Source organism: Lepidochelys olivacea (genome assembly GCF_965140295.1).
Source record: "Lepidochelys olivacea isolate rLepOli2 genome assembly, chromosome: 2".
NCBI classification, from domain to species: domain Eukaryota; kingdom Metazoa; phylum Chordata; order Testudines; family Cheloniidae; genus Lepidochelys; species Lepidochelys olivacea.
The window spans coordinates 195,401,523-195,416,005 of NC_140412.1; the positions used below are offsets into that span (position 1 = coordinate 195,401,523).

General features: G+C 43.0%; 1 long non-coding RNA gene across 1 annotated transcript in view; it reads right to left on the minus strand.

Annotated features, from left to right (window-relative positions):
* Window positions 1-14,483, minus strand: part of LOC311516635 — a 36,028-nt gene that overhangs the window by 4,371 nt on the left and 17,174 nt on the right. The window lies entirely within an intron of this gene.

Consider the following 14,483-nt stretch of genomic DNA (forward strand, 5'->3'; position numbering starts at 1 on the left):
GGGTAGTGAGCTAGTGCGCCTGGGCTCCGTTATTGCGCTGTAACTCACAAGTGTAGCCAAGCCCTAAACAAAAACGAGTTAACTGCAAAAGGTTGATTTTAAGTGATTATAAGGGATAGCAAACAGATCAAAGCAGATTACCCAGCAAATAAAACAAAAACCTGTAATGTAAGCTTAAGACACAGAAGAAACTGGTTACAAGTCGTAATTTTTCACTCTAAATATTCTTTCACAGGCCAGACACCTTTTCCAGTCTGGGCTCAGCTCTTCTCTCCCCCTTTTGTCTTTGTTTCTTAGATGTTTCCAGCAGTCATCCTGGGCAGGGATTCAGTGAAGAATGCACCCTGATTAACTCACTTCCCTGCCTTAAATAGGATTTACATAGGGCAGGAATCCTTTGTTTCCCAGTTTGATCCCCACCCCCTATTAGTGGAAAAATACTAGTAGTCCAAGATGGAGGCCAGTATTAGGTGACATGATCCCATGGCCTGCAGTGTCAAAGCAGCCATGAGTCAAAGGTTGTTTGCAGCATCCCAGGAACGTGGGAGACCGCATTGGCAGATAAACACGCAAAAAATGTTATTAAGCATGAACAAGTTGACCTAGAGATCCCCTTAATCAAAAAGGAGCTAAGGAAGGAAAGGCAAGACTGGGCACATGAAACGAAGGGGGAAAATTCCATGAAATATCCCCAATAGTTGAAAATGTTGAGATAACCCAAGACCCTGAGAAGAAGAGCAAAGTGGCTGTGTTCAGAATTTTAACAGGTCATGGTAATATGTTTCTAATAAACAAACATAAAGGATAGACTATGCAAAACATAAGGTCCCAAAAAAAAATACATCATCTCTGATGGAACTGTAAAGACTGTACAGGTAAATGGAGATATTTTAGATGAAAACTCAGAAGCCTTAAAGTAACAATATTATCTTTGAAAAACCTAGCCAGAATACAAGGAAAAACAAGGAGCCCAATTAAAAAGCTATTCTATAATTCTTTAAGAATACTGGGAAAGGTGACAGACTTAGGTTATAACCTATCTATGAGATTCAGTGAATGGCCTTTATAGACTCAGGAAGTGAGTCTGCTGCATCATAAAACCCAAGAAGAAAAAGAAGAAGGGGCTGGAGGGCTATCAGCTGGGGGCTGTGGTTGGGTGAGGGACTTGACTGGAGAACCAGTTGGAGTGAGGGAGGGCAGAATGTCTGAGAAGTTGGGGAGATACAGGCTGAAGGAGGCTGCTGACCCTCAGGACTAGGAGGGAGGACAAAGAGATGGAAGATGTAATTAATGATACTGAATCTAGTTTAGAAAAGGTTGGAGGTGGATGTCAGGGAGGAAGACTGGTTACAGGTTAGGAAAAAGAAAAGGGTGTATCTCCCTGATCCAGAAGAAGGAGCAGCAAGTAGGAGGACAGACTGTGAAGAGCTACAAAAGGATCTCACAAAACTGGGTGACTGGGCAACAAAATGGTAGACGAAATTTAATGTTCAGAAATGGAAAGTAATGCACATTGGAAAACATAATCCTAACTATACATATACAATGATGGGTTCTAAATTAGCTGTTACCACTCAAGAGAGAGATCTTGGAGTCATTGTGGATAGTTCTCTGAAATCATCCACTCAATGTGCAGCGGCAGTCCAAAAAGCAAACAGAATGTTAGGAATCATCAAGAAAGGGATAGATAATAAGACAGAAAATATCATATTGCCTCTATATAAATCCATGGTATGCCCACACCGTGAATACTGCGTGCAGCTGTGGTTGCCCCATCTCAAAAAAGATATAACAAAGCAACAAAATAATGGAAAAGATGTTATGAGTGATACTGGGAATAACAGACATTACATACTGTTGATAGAGAAGGAGTGAACATAAGAAAAGCCATACTGGGTCAGACCAAAGGTCCATCAAGCCCAGTATCCTGTCCTCTGACAGTGGCCAATGGCAGGTGCCCCAAAGGGAATGAACAGACAGGTTATCATCAAGTGATCCATGGACCTATCTTCCATGAATCTAGCTAGCTTCCTTTTGAGCCCCATTATACTATTGGCCTTCACAACACCCTCCGGCAAGGAGTTCCCGAGGTTGACAGTGCATTGCGTGAAAAAATACTTTCTTGTGTTTGTTTTAAACCTGCTACCTATTAATTTAATTTGGTGGCCCCTTGTTCTTGTATCATGAGAAGGAGTAAATAACACTTCCTTATTTACTTTCTCGATACCACTCATGATTTTATAGACCTCTATCATATCCCCCCTTAGTTGCCTCTTTTCCAAGCTGAAAAGTCCCAGTCTTATTAATCTCTCCTCATACGGAAGCCGTTCTATACCCCTCATCATTTTTGTTGCCCTTTTCAGAACCTTTTCCAATTCCAGTATATCTTTTTTGAGATGGGGCAACCGCATCTGCACGCAGTATCAAGGTGTGGGCGTACCATGGATTTATATAGAGGCAATATGATATTTTGGAATCCTATAAAAAAGCAATATTGCATTTCTTTAAGAGTACTGGGAAAAGTGAAAGATTTTAATTCAAGAATTAATCTATGTTGTCTAGTGTTTGGCAGTCATAGACTCAGCAAGTGAGACTGCATCACCATAAAACAAAAGAAAAAGGAGAAGGAGGCTGCAGTCATTCCCTGGGATGAGGGAGGCCATTAGTGAGAATGAGGAAGTCCAGGGGAAGAGTAACCCCTGAGATCCTGTCCAGGAGTAAGGAGTCTAGTAAAGAGGCTAGAGGGGGTGAAGTAGCCATGGGCGGTTGAGTAGGTTTCTATGCAAAACCAAGAAGCAGACAAGGGAAGAGAAAGAGGCTGTGTAGAAAGGATCCTAGGAAAACAGCAACAGGGATGGGGACTGAGTAGACTTAGATTGTTGGTTATAGTGTCCCTGAGTTGGAACCCAGTGTAGTGGGCAGGCCCGGGTTCCTCTGCCAGCCATTGGTAAGGGGAATCCTGAGCTGGGGCTCAACACCATCTGGAGAAGGCATTTGGACAGCGGTCCTGCTGGACTTTGTAAATCCAGAAGGGGTGAACTAAATGGGGACCTGGCCACAGAGCCAAGTTACCAGAGGAGAGACTATTGCAGAGCAAGCACAGAACAGAAGGGGGCACCCAGTGCCACAAGAGCTACTTTCCCAGATCAAGACAGGCGGAGGCACGCTAGTGGCCAATATGTGAACCCTGTTACAAAACCACATTGTCCTCAGTGCCTAAAAGCTAGGAAATAAAGAGTTGAAGTCAACAGCCAGATCTTTGTTTCTCTAACTACCCCAATATAAAACTTACCAAGCCTCCCCTTACTACTATTCCTTCCACAGCACATTGTTAATACCCAAAGCTTCTTAAACTACCATGCAGCCTTAACACTGACAAACATACAAGAAGGACATATATGTTAACAGCACATATCTTTCTTTTAACTTACGATTTTCCTTTTGGATTTCTTAGGGAAAAAGGCAACTTGTAATACATCTCCTTTTTGTATATATATTGGAGTTAAGTATCCGGGGGTAGCCGTGTTAGTCTGTATCCACAAACAACGAGGAGTCCGGTGGCACCTTAAAGACTAACAGATTTATTCAGGCATAAGCTTTCGTGGGTAAAAAACCCCACTTCTTCAAATATGTGGAGTGAAAATTACAGATATAGGCATAAATGTATATTGGCACATGAAGAGAAGGAAGTTACCTTACAAGTGGAGAACCAATGTTGAAGGCCAATTCAGTTAGGGTGAATGTAGTCCACTCCCAATAATTGATGAGCAGGTGTCAATACCAAGAGAGGGAAAACTGCTTTTGTAGTGAGCCAGCCACTCCCAGTCTCTATTCAAGCCCAAATTGATGGTGTTAAGTTTGCAAATGAATTGTAGCGCCACAGTTTCTCTTTGAAGTCTGTTTTTGAAGTTTTTTTTGTTGAAGAATGGCTACTTTTAAAATTGAATGTCCAGGGAGATCGAAGTGTTCTCCTACTGGCTTTTGTATGTTACCATTCCTCATGTATGATTTGTGTCCATTTATCCTTTTACGGAGAGACTGGCCAGTTTGGCCAATGTACATGGCAGAGGGCATTCCTGGCACATGATGGCATATATCACATTAGTAGATGTGCAGGTGAATGAGCCCCTGATGGTGTGGCTAGGTCTTATGATGGTGTCGCAAGAGTAGATATGGGGACAGAGAAGGCAATGGGGTTTGTTACAGGGATTGGTTAGTGTTTCTGTGGTATGGTGTATGCCAATATATATTTATGCCTGTATCTGTAATTTTCACTCCATGCATCTGAAGTGGGTTTTTACCCATGAAAGCTTATGCCCGCCTAAATCTGTTAGTCTTTAAGGTGCCACCAGACTCTTCATTATATTGGAGTTAAGACTGTGTAATAGTTTACACAAGGAGACATACGTTAAAAGTAGTTCTCTTCAAAGAAATCCAAAAGTATATCTTAAAAGAAGCCTTCAAGCCATTGCTTACACCAGTGAATCAAAAAATCAGGAGTGAGTCCCCAGAAGTCAGTTGAATTACACTGATGTAAAACTGGTGAGATAGGTTCAGGCTTATAATATCCATATCCATCCAAGATAATTGTCCCAAATGTTCTGAGAGATGAAAACTTTTCAAAAGAGGAATTTAGTCCCATTAGCAGTAGGATGTGGGATTTTTATTTTTTGTTTTTTTACTTAAACTTTCAAATTAACCCAAGCAAACAAAAGATCTCTAAACATCAACAATTTTGGAGTACTTTTGGTTTTCCTTTGGTCATCAAACAATATGGAATTGAAACGTCAAAGAGTGAAAAATAAAGCTGAAATCCTGGATATTTTTCAAGCCTAAATTTCATCACAGCCGAGACCCTAATGCATCTTGTTGTCTTCCTCCAGGCATGGCACTGCCATCTTCTGCCAGCTACTTTAGGAGATTGAGACAATGTGAAAAAAAGATGAGTACAGTAGAGCAGAGTGATCTACTATAAACTAACCTCAATTTAGTGGATGGGAATTTTCATGAAACTGATAGCACCCAAAAGCTAGATTGGGCAAAAGCTAGATCGATGTCTCTGAGTATCAAACTGAGAACATGTGAAAGTTAATGAGAAGTATCAGAATTAACCAGTTCCTCAGCTGGGGTAAATCAGCTATGCTAATTTACACCAGCTGAGGATATGGCCCTTATGGTCTAAAGAAGAATGCATAACTAAAAGCCTCAAACATAAGCACAGGAAGAAATTGATTGGGTATCTGAAAAATTAAATCTAAACTGAGAGACATGTGCATAGCCTCAAAAGATAGAACAACTGATGCATTTGAGGAGCTAGCCACAATTTCTGCTAAAAGAGGGAGCTGCAGCCAGAAATGTATTCTTTAAAAGGTGAATGAGGACAGTTATAAACTTCCCAAAAGTGGGTGGTTTCAGCTCTATCTGTTATGTATGTAGTCTTATCTGAACCATGTGCTTGTGAAATATGGCACAGCTACAAGTTATTTCAGTTACTTCCTGGAATAAACCAAACACACATTCCCCCTTAGGAGCCTGATCCTGTAAGGTGCTATGTGTCCTCAATTTCCAGTGAGTTTAGTGGGAGTTAAGGTTGCTCTGCTCCCCGCAGGAAGAGCTCAGCACCTAATTATATAGAGCCCCTGATATATAGTCAATAAGGAGCTCTGTTTTTGACTGTACACATTTTTCAGCTAATTCGGACATCTAAACAACACTCCCAAGGAGTGTGTCTTTGATATATGGCCAGTCACAAACCTCTTGAAGCTAGCAGGCCTGACAGCCGCCTTCCATTGAGGCTAAATGAGGGAGCAGTTACATACCTCTTTGTTTAGTGATAGCTGAAACAATAGAAGCTATCCACCAAAATCACAGAGCAGCATAGCAAGGCTGGAGTAAGAATTGAGCCATGTAGACTGAGAGGTTTTCCCTGGGGCCTGAATGCAAAGAGTGGGGCTGGATATTGTTTGGTGGAGCTGTGTGTGTCTGTGAGTGAAAAGCAGCCAGAGAAGGCAGCAAAGCCAAAGAGTCAGCAAGAGGAAAACTGGTAACCTGGACCTGAGAGAAAGAGCTTTTGATGCAGAATGCTGGCTGGAAAGAGGCTTAGAAGTGTATGTAAAGAATTATCCTGATATTTGATTCCTATTGTATTTAGAGAAACAGTTCTTTGTAAATAAACAGGATTGCATCAAAGAAATAACTATCAATTTATCCTCCTAACATTGAAACAACTGGCAAGACCCCAGATATTGGCTAACTGCTCTGGCTAAAATGGGGTTACAATAGTATGTCCATAGAACAGTGACTCAATTACACACGTCCATTTCTGTCACTCTGTGGCAGATGTAATATTGATGCTATTAATCATTCAGTGTCTTTTATTTAACTATGATTCAGTGCAAGTTGCTTATATACATGAGAAACATTTAAAAAAACCCTTTTGATTACCACATAGGAGAGGATATAACTGAATGGAAATTACATGTAAAAATGTGAGAAGAGACTGGCATCTTGTGACAATTGACAAGCCTCTCAAAAAGAAAGGCATGCCACACTCTTGGCCACTGGGGCATGTCACAGAATGGGTGGTATGCTGCAGCCAGGCAGACAGCTTGTGAATGTCTTTAGTTTCAATGAGTAACATGCCATGAAGGGTGAAAACGGTAAACTTAAATGTTGTATATTGTGATGAGGTCTGATGCTATGTTGCATTTATATAGAGCTCTTCATTCAAGGATCTCAAAGTTCTTTTACAAACATTAAGTAATTAAGACATACAACAACATTTTTGGAAAGTAAATATTATTGGGCCAGATTCTGGTCTGTGCTACAGCCAGTTGGTGCTACTGGAGTGGTGCAAAATGGCCATAAAATTGCCCTAAACTGGCAGCTGATGATTCCCTCAGCATGGGGACACTATGCCACCTTGTGTGCACTGCTGGTGGTAGGTGGCGTGACCAGAGAATGACCTCTACCTGTAATATCTCCTAAGGAGCCCACCACAAGCCAGGACAAGACAGATCATCCCTGAGACTGCTTTAACTTGTGCCAGGGATCAGGATAGCGCAAAGGTGTCTTCAGAACAACTTTGCCTCTCTTTCCTCAGGTATGCTGAGTGGAGCTCTAGTACACCTGGGAATTTGGACCTTTATAATAATTCTAAGATACATTGGTATGGAATGGTACAAAGACTTCAAGGTTGATAATCAGGCCTTTCATAATGGATTCATAATGTTAAGCTGTTCTTGGCCTGGGGGTTTCCTTCTCCATTGTCTTTCAGCTTGCACATTCATTTACACCTGTGGAAAGTGGTTATAAACTGCTACCACATCAGAATGGTAGTATTTTACATCCACTTCGCATTAACTTTGCACAGGTGCAAATGACTGTGGAAGGTGCCAGAAGTGAAAAAAATCAAGCCTTAGATGTCAAAGCACCTTACTAAGTTGGAAAGTATTATTATCCCCATTTTACAAATGGAGAAACTGTGGCACCGAGAAGTTACAGTGCATGGTTTGCCCAGGAAGACACAGGGCGTCCATGGCAAAGTTATTCACAGAATCAAGGGTGAAATCCTGGCTGCACTGAAATCAATAGGAGCTTTGGTCTTAACTTCAGTAGGACCAGGATTTTACCCCAGATCTCTTGACTTTCTTCCTCTGCTCTATTTGCTGTATACAACATTGTCTCCTCTCCTAGTAGCAGAATCCATTCCTGCTCCCATATACTTGTCTCATGGGGCTCCGGCTGCCGGGCTGTTTCATTGCTGTGTAGGCTTCTAGGCTCCAGCTGGAGCCCAAGCTCTTGGACCCTCCCATCTCTCAGGGTCCTGAGCCCAGGCTCCAGCCCAAGCCCGGAAGTCTACACAGCAGTTAAACGGTCCCACAGCCAAGTGCCATAAGCTCGAGTCTAGCTGCAGTGGAGATTCACACTGTCATCACTCTGAGAGCTAGAACCTTGCTGGAGAGGACCCTGAAGGATGCCATCCACTGCCAATACGTGGAAAACCTGAAACGGAAGCCCGACCAGCGCAAGGCATTCGAGGTGAAGTGCAAGTGGGACACCAGCAATCACTTCCTCCCTGGGGGGCAGCTTCACCTGATTTGCCAACTGGAGGTTCATCCATAGGGTCCAGCTCAACTGCATCCCACTGAACAGAGCCGTTCCTCATGGGAGTCGGGACAAGAGATGCAGGAAGTGCGGCTGTGCCAATGAGATGCTACCCCACGTCCTGTGTAGCTGCAAGCCCTATTCGAGAGCCTGGCAGCTGTGACACAACACCATTCAAGATCGCCAGGCCAGAGCCATCCCGCCACCTGTGGGGAAGGTTGCCGTAAACTCCGCCATCCCCGGAACTGACAGCCAATTGCGACCAGACATCGTCATCACTAACAAGGACTGGAAGAAGATCATCACGGCGGATGTCACAGTGCCGTTCGAGAACAGAACCCTGACCTTCCACAATGCCCGAGCTCGAAAGGTAGAGAAATATGCCCCTCTGGCCAAAACCTTGAGAGCTAAGGGTTACCAGCTAAGGGTTACCAGCTAAGGGTTACACACACACTGATCGTCAGAGCCTTAGGCGCATGGGACCCCAGTAACAAGCGAGTGCTGAGAGAATGCAGAATCGGTCAACGCTACGCTTGACTGATGCAGCAACTCATGGTGTCGGACGCCATCAGGTGGCAGAGGGACATCTACATAGAACACCTCACCGGACATCGGCAATACCAGGAGGGATGAGCTGGAGTGCCGATGAGAAGCGCAGTCAGGAAAGTAACTGAAATACTTTCCTCATGGATTGTATTTTCTAAAGGGACAACCTACCTAATTCTCAGTGACTGAGGGATGATCTTCACTCATTGATATATTTTGCTTTCCACAACCAAATCTCTGTACAACTTTTCATGAGTGATGTACCCGAGTATTTGGATTCTGACATCTAAACTGCATTGTTAAATCTATTCACCTAAATTTGGGTTATTGCTGATTATGTACTCTGTGTATCATATGACTTTTAAAAAACTAACTTTGTATTTGTGGATAATCCAAGCACTATACCCAGACGTACAGACACTCTTTTCCCAACCTATCTATTATATATATATTTTCACATTAGCTTTAATAAAAATTTTATACTCTCAGAGAGCAATTAGCACCTCAGAAGATCAGGAGTTAATCAACCTAACATTATGTGCTGGTGTGTACTGTGCACCTGAAAAAGCTCAGATTTTAGTAGTCCATTTTTAAAATATGTTTCTTTCTGTAATATCAAAATAAAGAGGTTGCATTTATTGTGTGAGGACACACATGATATGAAAGGAGTTTCACTATATCAGACTGCATTAACTCTCCCATGAAAATACATTATGAATACAGGTTCCAGAATTGCCTTATGTATTGAAGTCATAACAGGACATTCCATTTTGCTTTTATAAATCACAGTAGTTTTATTAAAGCACATATATTCACTACAGAATATAGCAACTGTCATAAAGGACTACCCAAAGGCATAGTAAACATGCATCTCCAAAGCTACCTGGGATCAGTAAACTACACTACACTGTCCTTGAATGCTGTCATTGTGATTTTATTTAATAATCACACTTCTGAACTCCTAGCTGAGGTCTCTAACCTTTTGCTCAAGGGTGCACGGAATTCATTTTCTCTGCATGATTTAAAGAATGGTACATTAATAGGTACTCTTCCTGCTGCTGGCATAAAACCCACATACTCATGGAGCCTACTTGATGTATATATGTTCCACAACCTTTTAATCCCCTCTCAATGCCTTTTATTCAATCCAAAAGTGAATACAAATAAAAAGAAAATTTCTACACAGCAAACTGATAATATACTTACAATGTAAGATGCAACCTAAATCACCAAAAACAAAGTCAGGTTAATTACACAGCACCATAAGTGTGCATAGGTGGAAGAAGTCTGAACAAGAATGGAATCTCTGTCCCTAAGGAATTTACAGTCTAATGGTTCAGTTCTCCTCATGCCAGAGCTCTGTTCAACACAGGAGAGAGATGAGGCTGACAGGGAGCTGCAAGCAGTTCCCTGATCCTGCACTGCCCAACCTTGGTATTAGAGCAGTTGAGAAGCTCCTCTAACTTACCCCATTAATGCCCGTGGAGAAACATAGCAGAGTTCTGCTCCAGCATGCCCCCACTTTGCCAGCACACTTCCTCGCTATGGGTGAAGGAAAGCTGGTGCAGAAGCTGGTCCTGCCTCCTGCACCCAACATACACCAGTGGAGAGTTCCCCTGCCCAAAGGGGATTCTCCATTGGCTGGTTGTAGTTGAAATCTGTTCCGTTTGCAAGTGAATGTTACTAAGTGAACTAGAAAGACCTGATAATCTAGCCTAAGGGTTCTGATCCTATAAACTGATTTTTATGAGTGGACCTCTGCACCTCTGTGGAGCCCTATATTTTGATTCAGAGAGGTTGCCAAATTGTTACAGTGTTAGAGACGGAAAACTGCAAATTCTCCAATCCACCTCTGTCATATAAAAGCATTAACTGAGGTTCCTGGAGCCAGAAGATGAAACATAAGAGCCACAAGATTAAAAATTAAGAGCACTGTATAGGGGCCCAGGGAGCCAGGAGAGGCACAAGAAGCCTCTTTCCGCACTGTTCAAACACTTTTGTACAAGGACCTGCCACAGTGACTCTTGGAGCAGAGCCACCGCTTCATACTAGTGCAGGGGTCGGCAACCTTTGGCACACAGCCCATCAGGGAAATCCACTGGTGGGCCGGGACGGTTTGTTTACCTGCAGCGTCCACAGGTTCGGCTGATCACAGCTCCCACTGGCTGCAGTTTGCCATTCCAGGCCAATGGGGGCTGTGGGAAGCAGTGGCGGCCCACACATCCCTTGGCCCATGCCGCTTCCCGCAGCCCCCATTGGCCTGGAATAGCGAATCGCGGCCTGTGGAAGCTGAGATCAGACAAACCTGCGGACTCTGCAGGTAAACAAACCGTCCTGGCCTGCCAGCGGATTTCCCTGACGGGCCGTGTGCCAAAGGTTGCTGATCCCTGTACTAGTACATGTTCTAGCTTTCCCAAAGCTGGCAGGGAAGGGTAAGGGCGGGATCATAGCCAGCGCTTCCTCCCCACTGGCTAGCAGAACTGGTTAGACTTGGAGGGAAAGGGAGCACCCACTGCACCTCTGAAGGGTTGGCAGAGCTACCATTGCATACACTCCTCAGGAGCTCCAGGACGAATTCTAGAATATTAATATTAAAGATTCTGAGGCTCCCATTGCAGTGAAGCTCCTGTGCGTCACCCCCATCCCAATGCCTTTTAGGCATAATCCAGCCCTCTCTATTCATATTTCATCAGAATACATCAACATTCCTAAACATAATGGCCCAAATTTTCCTTGGTGTAATTCAATGAAAGCAGCTAGCCAGAGCATAGCACAGAAAAATTCCGCATGCACGGATTCATTGCAGGAACCAGTGAGACCATTTTGTGCAAGCCTGGCACTTCTGTGAAAAACAGCACTTTCATTAACGCACTGGCAAATAGCTGGATTTCTGTTTTCATCTTACATACCGTTCTTCCCTGGCATTTCTTGTAAAGTAAAACAAAAGCTGTGCCCCTCTGCTTCTCAGTGGACTGAGAAGTGAAAATGGCTTGTAGCTGTAAGAACTGCTTTCAATAGCACTCGCTTCTGCTAAATCTTCATGAAGGTTTAAGTAGATATGGGTAGTAACTTCTCACCAGTCAAAACAGCAGCAAACAGATTGTAAAATGTAGAGTAGGTACAGTTTTCAGTGTGTCATTAGAATCAGCTTGTAGTTATTTTTAACTACTTTGAAAGCTTAGCAGGTTGATACAGTTAATCTTTTAAAGGATTTGCAGGTATTCATAGCTTAATAAATAAGGATAGTGGAGTTAAACCAATAGAAGATTGTAGTCATCCAAAAAAACCAGCAACCCCTCCCTCCCACTTTTGTGCACCAGTATGCAAAAACAAAAAAACCCCAACAACAAACAACAAAAATAATTTGATTATAAATCTTTTTAATAGCTTCTGGCAATCAGTCTCAATCAGTGGCATGTGCCAGAGAGTCTTGTATTCATATGAAATTCAAATGATAATTATACAAAATTATCAACAGAGTCTGTTAAATTAATGATCAAACCAGTGTATTTCTGTGTCTTCTCTCCTGTTCCAAGTGTTGCCTGATATATCCTCTGAGTAGCAGAACTGCACCCAGAGAAAACAGGAGAAAGCCATATTAACAAGCAAACACACCCACTAATGCAACATATAATGGACCCGTACTGACAAAAACTGCTTTTTGATTGTGGAAAAAGAAAGGATCAGACTAGTTTTAATTGCTGAGATCTGCTTGTATTCTCTCCTTCATAAAGAGCTTCCCAAGGTAAGAGAGGTTTAGGACTAGAATGACTGGGGTGCTGCTGTAATGAACGGTATTCACTGGCAGATTTGTACAGGTAAATTTGCTCAGCAGCTACCTAGTTCTATCACTATTATTTATATAGAACCAAGAATGAAAAATATTACAGTGATAACAGAAGTCAATGTTGCTGTCCCCAAATGCTTATAATCAGAGCTCTGCTATTCTTGGATACTTGGGCAGTTGAATTTGTCACCAAATCCACCACTTGAGCAGAACTGTGCAGCAGGTTTGAAACTTCCATTTAGAAAAATGTCCAACTCTTATGGTTGCAATAATAACCTCACAAATGTAAACTGAATGTAAATCAATGCTATGCTAAATGCACAGGTCTTCACAGAGCCTGAAACAGCTCCCTGAGATGGGTGAAGCGCACCCAATCATCTCAATGGGGTAGAAACTCGGAAACCTAGTGATGACAATTTTGTGATATTTATATCACTGCTGACCATTTTGGTAAAAACAGGTCACTAATGTATTAGTGGAACATATGGAGGTACATAAGCATACTCATCTTCAAGTTTCTAAGAGCTGCCAGAGAAGGAGAGAAATGTAGGCAGAGCAGTAGGAGCGGAAGATGTAGTGCTCACAAGTGGCTCTGCTTTTTTGTGTCCTTTCTCTAGTACTCCCATGTTCTACTCACCCCACCATCTAGTCCACATTGATTAGCTGGCCATGCACTCCCTCCCTTCTTCCTGGCTGCGAAGGCTCTGTTGCAACCAGCAGACTTGCTCTTGTCAGCCATGCTACTACATAATGCTGCACAGCATCAGAGAACAAGGCCTCAGGCTGCCTGCCACTAACTTAACTGAGCCGACAGTTCACTTTCACATTGGCTTTGGTTAGAAATGGCTTGTCTACACATGGAGTTATTCCTGATTAACTATCCCCAGTTAACTTCATATGTAGACATTCTTATAATCCTAACTCATTTTGAGTTGGGGAGGTTGGGTCCAGGAATGGGCACAAGAGTAACTGATTGATCAGTTTTCAGAGTAGCAGCCGTGTTAGTCTGTATTCGCAAAAAGAAAAGGAGGACTTGTGGCACCTTAGAGACTAACCAATTTATTAGAGCATAAGCTTTCGTGAGCTACAGCTCACTTCCTCAGATGCATATCGTGGAAACTGCAGCAGGCTTTATATATACACAGAGAATATGAAACAATACCTATTCCCACCCCACTGTCCTGCTGGTAATAGCTTATCTAAAGTGATTTCCAGCACAAATCCAGGTTTTCTCACCCTCCACCCCCCCACACAAATTCACTCTCCTGCTGGTGATAGCCCATCCAAAGTGACAACTCTTTACACAATGTGCATGACAATCAAGCTGGGCTTGATCAGTGGAACCTGTCCTAAAAAAAGGGAAGAGGGGACAGTTTGTAACCTTGAAGGGGACAGCAGCACAAATAATATTTAAACTTTTAAAGAAAGTCTTGGGGAAGGAGTAGGACTCCCAACCCCCTGGAAATAGGAACAGCCCTAGGTTGAGAGGTACTGCCCAAGGGCAACATCGGGACATCCTTTCCCCCAGAAAGACTCACTGGGTGGATAAATGATCCACTGTAGGAGGTGATGTACTATGAGGTAGGGGAGGAATGGCCATTAAGGCAGAGACCCACACTGGAGTGACACAGACCTCTGCTTCCCCAAGCAGAGCTCTGCTGGTAGGAGCAGGGCCATGTTCCCACCTCATTCCCTCCTTAGCCCCTCTGAGCAGTTCCTGAGCTCAGGATAGCATTCAGACCAGAACTGTTCTTGGCCTTTGTACTCCTGATATTTATAAAGAAATGAATAGGCATCCAGAAATGAAAGAGTTTATAGACAGGTAACAGCTATATAGACAGATCCCTGGGCTGAATGTCCTCTCATGCTCGTTTTACACTCCTGTAACTTCACTGGCCTCAGTGGGGTTCCTCCTGATTTGTACTTGTCTCCCCATGTCTCAGAATTCCCTCCACAGGTGCTCCAGGGAAAATGTGATGTGACCAACAGTCACAATTTTATTGAGAATCATGTGGCATTTGGAGTTTTTCTTAAAGCCCGAGCT